Source organism: Idiotropiscis lumnitzeri, chromosome 11, assembly GCF_059441095.1.
Source record: "Idiotropiscis lumnitzeri isolate Australia: NSW breed Sydney's pygmy pipehorse chromosome 11, RoL_Ilum_1.0, whole genome shotgun sequence".
In the NCBI taxonomy this organism is placed as follows: Eukaryota; Metazoa; Chordata; class Actinopteri; order Syngnathiformes; family Syngnathidae; genus Idiotropiscis; species Idiotropiscis lumnitzeri.
This window is the reverse complement of record NC_142401.1, coordinates 1205600-1213412: the sequence shown is the minus strand read 5'-3', so window position 1 is coordinate 1213412 and position 7813 is coordinate 1205600. Positions and strand designations below refer to the sequence as shown.

At 41.1% G+C, this 7813-nt stretch overlaps 1 long non-coding RNA gene across 1 annotated transcript; it reads left to right on the top strand.

The window, feature by feature from the left end:
* The first annotated feature begins 5467 nt into the window (after positions 1-5467).
* On the top strand, positions 5468-7422 carry LOC148326680 (uncharacterized). The gene is made up of 3 exons (XR_015845868.1): positions 5468-5604; positions 6316-6501; positions 7307-7422. It is a non-coding gene; the product is annotated as an uncharacterized LOC148326680 (long non-coding RNA).
* Positions 7423-7813: the final 391 nt, after the last annotated feature.

Here is a 7813-nt window from a genome sequence, read left to right as displayed (position 1 = left end):
CTTTAGAAGTCCTGAGAGTAGGACAAAGTTTGGCTGGCCTTCTTCACGCACACACACACGCTCACACGCACACACGCGCACACACAGCAGGTTATCTTCACGTGGTTGGCCTGTTTTTATGCCTCATGATGAAATATTGAAGAAACAGAGGAGCAGTTTGCGCTGTGTGTGTGCGCGTGTTACACTTGACTCTTTTTCATAAGCTACGTGATGAAATCAGAGGCCAAGTGTCTGACTTAACTATGGCCTGAGCGACACGCGCGCACACGCACACTCTCATTCTCTGGATTAGGGCGCCACCTGCGCTGCTTTGATCCCCACCTGATGCCACTTCCTGTGATTTGAATCTACTTCCTGCGGTGCGCTCTCTAGTCTGTGTAGCTCCGGGGCATCCCGCCCTGGCGCACCCCCAGCGGGACCTTGGAGAGAGGCCTGGGGCTGCGCACGAGATAAAACATCCCTCACAGCAAATTGTTCTTGTAAGTAAATGCGTGCGCCTCCAAAACGTTCAAACAAGAGCGTCTTTCGTTGGGCGTCCCATCAGGCTAAAATTAGATAAATATTATGCATCTCGGAGTATTTTCAACTTGGTGACATAGGCCAAAGTGTGGAACTACGGTGTATATTTTTGACTGGCAAAGTACTTGTCGGCTAAATGCTAGATGTAGCATGTTGTTCAAAAATAAAAATGTTAGCATTTAGCCTACCAGTCCGTTCAAACATATTTGCAAATACGTTTGAACAAACTTACGAAATGTTAACTCCACAGCGGCGGTTCCGTGCGTCCATATCAAATAGACTAACAGAAAAAAAAATGCCAGGCATAATATTACACACGCAACAAATCGTTTTTTTTAGAAATTTAAAAATGAGAGTGGTTCAAATCGCATTGCAGTTGGAGCGTTTTGTCTTCATAATTGGTGTGAATTGGATTGTAATTGAACTAAATCGTTTCCTCATTACAACAAATTGGTTCACGCCACATCAAAGTGTTGATGGAGAGGCAACTTCTGACCGAATTGGGAAATCATCAAATCATTTGCATATCACAAAGCGGCGTCTACTCAATCCGTGCGTGCGTGTCCGAGGCCAGCTGACCGAGCCGGCCGTGACGACGGCGAGGAGACAAAGCGAGCCAAGGCTGGATGGGTCCTTAATGAGTCTTTAGTGGCAGCGGACGTAATGAACGCGGGTTAAAAATAATTTTTTAAAAAAAGCTAAGGAAGGACTGATGCAACGTACCTGGGGAGACGCGTCAAGACTGACGCTGGCTTGCTCACTTGCTCGTCGTGTCTTTTCAATAAAGCCCAAAGTGGCAACATTGCGAGACTCCGCTGATGGAGCATCGGGCTGACGTTATTGCACATGATTGCAAATGTTGTTTATTTGCAACGGAGACGAGGCGACGTCCGTCAATGTTGCCCATTTCGAGTGTTCTTCACATTTCAATGTGACACGAGAGTGAATTTGGACACCCACTCTCAGAAAAATAATATAAATAAATATTAATAATACCACTCCCTGGCGATCCCAAACCAAAATTTTACAGACTCTCCATCCCCCCTTTTTTACTTCCAGTCAATTTTGCTTTGTTTTAATTTCTTTGTATCAAATATTCATGACATGGACCGCACCACATTCGCCATCCTAATTGCATCAAATGACGGAATTGATCAAGAAACATCACGGGACTTTATTAATAAATCCGCGGCGAAGGATTGTTTTCCCCTCACAATTTGACACCACGGCGACTGTATCTATGCAACATTTCAACTCGACGCTGAGGGGAACCACAAAAAAAAAAAGAGTTTCAACATCGACGTGAGTTCAAATCAAATAAACTAGAACGGCGTCATATATCGTTTCCACTCCTTTCGACTTTGTTGACACAGTTGTTGCGCCAATCTGCTCCTGCGGGAACCCCTAAAAATCTCAATGTCTTTCTCTTCTGCTTTTTAAATGTCTCAATGATGACAGTGGTGTTGAGAGACGTTGCTTGAGGGTCAAAGGTTGCGCACGCGCGCGCACACACACACGCACACACTCTCGCCATGTCACAGAGGATGGAGTTGACATGCCAACGGTTACTGCTGGTTTCATCACAGAGACAATCCCAGACAGCCCACTGTGTGTGGGTGTGTGTGCGTGGGGGTGCGCGCGTGTGTGTGTGTGTGTGTGTGTTAATACCCACAAACAGAGGTCATCATGGATGATGCAAAAGTGATATAAGAAGATATTCTTCCAGTGTATCTGCGTTCCTGCTGCAGTTGAGTCCGGTGAGCACGAAAAGGACCAACCGGCTTGCAGGCTTTTGCGATGAGAAAATATTTAACAGGATTAACATGGATGATTTTTTTTTTGTTTGTTTTCGGGGTGTTGATGTTTTGCAAGCAGATGAACACTGCTGGGCACTTGACCCTTTTTTGCCGGTCAGTCCCCCTCCCTCCGGCCGCAATCTGCGTACCGTTCCGGCCTCAACTCACCGGCCTTATTCATAAAAATTGTTGAACATGAACATTTGGAAACTCATTTTAGCATTATGGGATGTTGTTTTTAGAATTTTGAGCACAAGAAATCGGAATACTGCTGTAACGTAAGAAAATGTTCAAAAGGTGGAAATGCTCCAAAGATGATGCTTCTTCTTCTTCTTCTTCTTCTTCTTCACAGCATTTCACTTTTCAAGACTTTTACAATTTTGAGGGGAAAAATGAATTCATTCCACTTTGGAATAAAGTTATAACAACATGTGGAAAAAGTGAAGTGTTGTGAACACTTTCTGGATGCACTGCAAGTATTCCAAGTGCGTGACTTTTTAAAGACTTTTACAGTTTTGAAGTCAAAATGGATTTCTTCCACTGACTGCTTTCCAGATACAACGCAAAATATGTAGAAATATTGCATAGTGACATATTGCTAGAGGGGTTGTTGCCATGGAAACGTACAAGGTTGAGGATGGAGTTGAAAACACAGCAAAAAAAAGTTTCAACTTTCCAAATTTTCATCAACACAGAAGCATGAAATAGTAATACATACAATTAATAAATTGTGTGTGCGCGTAGTTACTTCTGTGTGTGAGCGTGTGTAAGTATTTCCATGCTTTGATTGCTCTCCTGGTATATGCCCATCAAATGCAACTTGGGGCAATATCCTTCACACACACACACACACGCACAAGCGCACACACATTTCATCTCCCACTGAAACAAACAAAACAAAATAAAACACACACACGCACACGCACACCCCGGCTCCTTCCATCACCATCAGGCTGCTTTCTGTCGTAACGATGTGCAATCAACACGCAACGCTGACCAACACACACATGCAAACACACACAAAGCTGGTTGAAGGATGAAGTCAGCCTGTGATTGCAGAAGAGTTACAGTATTGACTCATTCAATTTATGTGAGTGTGTGTGTGTGTCTCGGGGTGTGCACGCGCGTGTGTCTCAGCATTACTTCATGCACAGTGCCATAATAGTTACTCACATGGCCACCATATTATTATTGGATGCAATTTGTCATATGAAAAAATAACCCAAAATACATGATGCTATTTTCTTTTCCCAACCAGATTATTAATCATTACTTCCACACAGCAATGCATGCACATAAAGGAAGTACTTAAGTTTTTTTTCTTGCATGAATAACAGTGAAGCAACGTGAAGACTTTTTTTTTGCTGGGGAAAAAAAAAACAATTCAATCCAAAATGTGGATGCAAATGAAAATGACTTGAGGAAAACTGTGGGGAAATCGCTAAGTGACTATCCGGAGCTTCAATCAGGTAAAAGTTGCTCTTAAATGTGGTCATGAAAGCGAAGGCCCAAAAGGTCAAGGTGATGCTCATGCAGCCATTGGACAGCTGGACATGTCAATCATCAAAGCAAGAGCACTGATGCATGTTGTTCAAAAATAGTTATTGTGATTTTCTAGACGTTGGACGTATTTTATGGAAAAAGGAAAACAAAATGAAAACACACCAAAAAATACACTACACATTTATATTTGCCTTGATTCATTTATTTATTCAGAAATTTAAATCAGTTTATGAAATTAATGATTGCAGGTTATTTAACACTTCTTATTAGATTAAATAATTGGTTCATCTCATCGGCAAATCTCTTGTAAAATTGTATATTATTTTATTTTTTATTATTTTATTAAACAAGTGTTTTATTTATAAGCAATTTCATACTTGCAATATATTTGTTTCATTTATTTTTTGATATATGTTGGAATTTAAAACAATAAATGTGCCAAAGGTTTACCAAAGTGTTCGAATTAGTTATCTGACTCCAATTAAATTAACCAAACACGACCTACATTCATCCAACAATTGTTTTGAGAGAGAAATGACCAGAAAGCCGGCGATTTCACACGGGAGTGGATTTGGCTGCCACGATGGCCGAGTGGTCTAAGGTGCCGAGTTCAGGACCCATTCTCCCCAGGAGGACTGGGTTCGAATCTCGAATTTCCCCATTGTGGGACTAATAAAGGGAATATTATTATTATTATAATCATTATTTATTCCTAACAGGAGATCTAATACAAATCTGGGGCTCGGGTCCCTACCATTACAGCTCTGCGCGTTCCTGTACCCAACAGAGGACGACGCCCCTCCCGAGTTGCCCAGGATCATTTATACATTTCAGACAAATCAAAGATATCCTACTATTCTACTAGTGGCTATGTGTCATCTGCAGTTAACTTTAGCCTTCTCTTAGTGGACGTCTTCTGCCCGCAGGATGACGTGTCGGCTCGTCCAATCTCACACAGCAGCGCCTTGATGTCGGGGAGGCCCTGCGTCAGTACCCCCGTTATCAGAAGTGCGGCTCGTCCTGTACAAAAAATATCTGCCACCTACGCATTACACACAGCCTGCCCTGACCTTCCACTGCACATCGAATCAAAGCACAATCAGCAAATATCTTTATTGCATTAAACTGAATCCATGTAACTTGTGGTCAATCGTATAAAATCCTTTATAGTCAAATGTATAAAATCCTTTATATAGTTAATTTTTTTTTGTCAAATAATTTGAATAATATACAAATGAGAATCTATATTTAACCAATTAAGTGTGTATTTGAAATTTTATATGGTTAATTACTTCGAAGTAAATCTAGTAGAGATAAAACCGTCAAAAATCAGGAAGACGTATTATTTTAGCCAAATAAATGCTTTTCGAGTTTATATACACATTTAGAAAAAATGACTTTACTTGTTTATCATTTTTCCACCAAAGTTTGCCCATCAATAACAAATATTAGTAGAGAAACCTGTCTAATACACACCAGGCGTACCGGCGGTGCTGTACGAATTATTATTTGTTCAAAACCTCGTCATTGCTGTTATGTTGACTTTTCTGTAAAGCAACACTCTGCACGACCAGCAGAGGACGCCAAATTTGTAGCTTTACTTTTGGTCACTTCTCGTCAACATTCACCATCATGCAGTTTTTGTGTGATTGACGTGAGGTTTTGAACAATAAACACAGCTCACAGTTTAGAATTAACGAGGAGCCCTGAAGACAACGTGGCACACTTCCTGGTTCTTCACCAATCTCCAGCAGTCTGTCTTTCACCACGCATACGTTGCCTTCAGGTATTTCAGGAATGTATGTAAATTTAAGAAGAATAGAAAGAAGAAGAATTTGATTGTTTCTGCTGTGAGTCACGCGCTGACTGACTGCTGGGTGTTTGTTTTTTTTAGTTCATGACAGCATTCATCCGTATTACGCAGCAGGAACGGTCGCAATTGAAGCAGCTTGATGTGATTTCTATTTTCACGGCATATTTTTGAAAATAATTTGATGCCAAGTCAACTTTAACAATGGACACGAAATACTTTAAAACAAGGGTTAGGGGTTCAAGTCGCCTTCCAGGGCTGTTAGAATTTCAAAGTATGGTTTCAAGGAAAATTTAGAGTTTCAAACCTGGATTAAAATGTCAAACTAAGTCAGAGTTGAGGTTTCAAAGCTCTGGTTAGAGTTTCAAGACAGGGTAAAGCGTTCAAAGTAGGGTCATGTAGTGGTTTGCGTTTAAAATCAGGGTTTGGGTTTCATGCATGGGTTGGAGTTTTGAAGTTAAGGTCTCATGCCAGGGTTCATTTTTAAATCTCATTTTCCGGTTTCAATTTTGGCTTTTAAATCACTGTCACAAATTCGTTTTCAAATAAGGGTTAGGCCTTTCAATCTAAGGTTTCAATTTGCAGTCCAGGTTTCACATTTGGCTTTCATTTCAGTGTTTTTATTTAATTTCCTATGAGCACAACAAATGCTCCCATCCTGTCATTGTGATTCGTTGGCCGCTTTAGGACAACGTGAGGCTTCAGCAAGCTTGCTCACTAAGACTGAATGCCGAATGCTGACAACACGTCCTGCAATCCCAAATGCCTCAGCGACGGGCAGGCATGCTTCGCATTGTTCACATTGTGACGGACGCGAGGCTCAAATAAGAAGAATTTCAAGTGGAAGCCATCATGTGACGGCAACATTTAAAGGTCAAGAAGCTGGTTTTTCTCATTGTCATTGACAGCCACGTGAAATGCTTTTTATGGATCACAATTGTATAGCTTGGAAAACGTCTGATGTTCACATGCAAGATGTGCCATACTTGCTATGGAGCTCTTGTCATGTTTCAAAGTCGACTTTTCAGCCTAACTTGGGGCTTCAAAACCAATTAAATTTTTGAAAATTGCAGAGCCCATAAGGTGACATGAAGCGGAAAAGAAACAGCAACTTTGTGCTCCATCGCAAAAAAATTTACATTCCCTTTCAAAAATTGCGAGATAACGCAAAGTTGTTTATTTTTGCGAGGGAGGCAACGCAAAGTGCGATTATGTACTTGCGCGTCAGTTTGGCCTCTGATGCGCGGCACTTTGAGAGACGGCAATAATCACGAGGGAGCTTCTTGCGGTCAAAAAATGTCTCCTTTTGTTTAGCACTCGCTTCAGAAGTCTTTCATTTGTTTAGAACGTGTGCTCATGAGCAAGAATGGATCTTATGTCTTTGTATTTCAATTCGAGTTCAAAGTCAAATTCAATTCAACTCGCCCACGGGTGAACATGCTCCATCTTTGTTGCTTTCGTTTACCCGGCAGATGACCTAGAGCAGGCGTGGGCAAACTACGGCCCGGGGGCCACATGCGGCCCGTTAAAAGTTCTAATCCGGCCTGCCAAAAAAATGAAATGAATAAACCTTGTAAACGTTTTATTTTCGAAATACTCGGGTGTGTCAAACACAGATATTTTGTTGTCATGCTTTTGTTCATTTTCATTTCAAATGTAATCTATTTTTTTTCCTCAGATCCGGTGAGGTTACCAAAACATTCCATCCATCTGCTCCTGGTCCAGCCCCTCTGTCAAATTTTAGAACCCATTGTGGCCCACCAATCAAAAAGTTTGCCCACCCTTGACCTAGAGGTATGTAAACGTGCATTAAAAAAATATATACTTATGTCCCAATCCTTCTGACGGAAAGGTTTTTTTTTGTTTTTTCCTTTCATGTCACCTTAGTGGCTCCGTAGAAATTGGGATTGTAAGTGTGGCTGTTTCTGCCTGGGAAACATTTAAAATGACAGAAAAACTGTGAAATTTGATCTGCAACTGTGCCCCCCCCCTTCCCCTCCGAGTGTCTCTACCATTATTGATTCAATTTTATGAAAATGGGCCTTGCACACAATACAGTCGTGAAATGTGTCATTGACATTCTCAACAATGACGCTCACTGGGAAGCATTTACGTAACAAACATTTTCCTTAAATGTCAAACATGTGCTTCTCTTCATCTTTTTCTCTTTTTTCTTTTTTCTCCC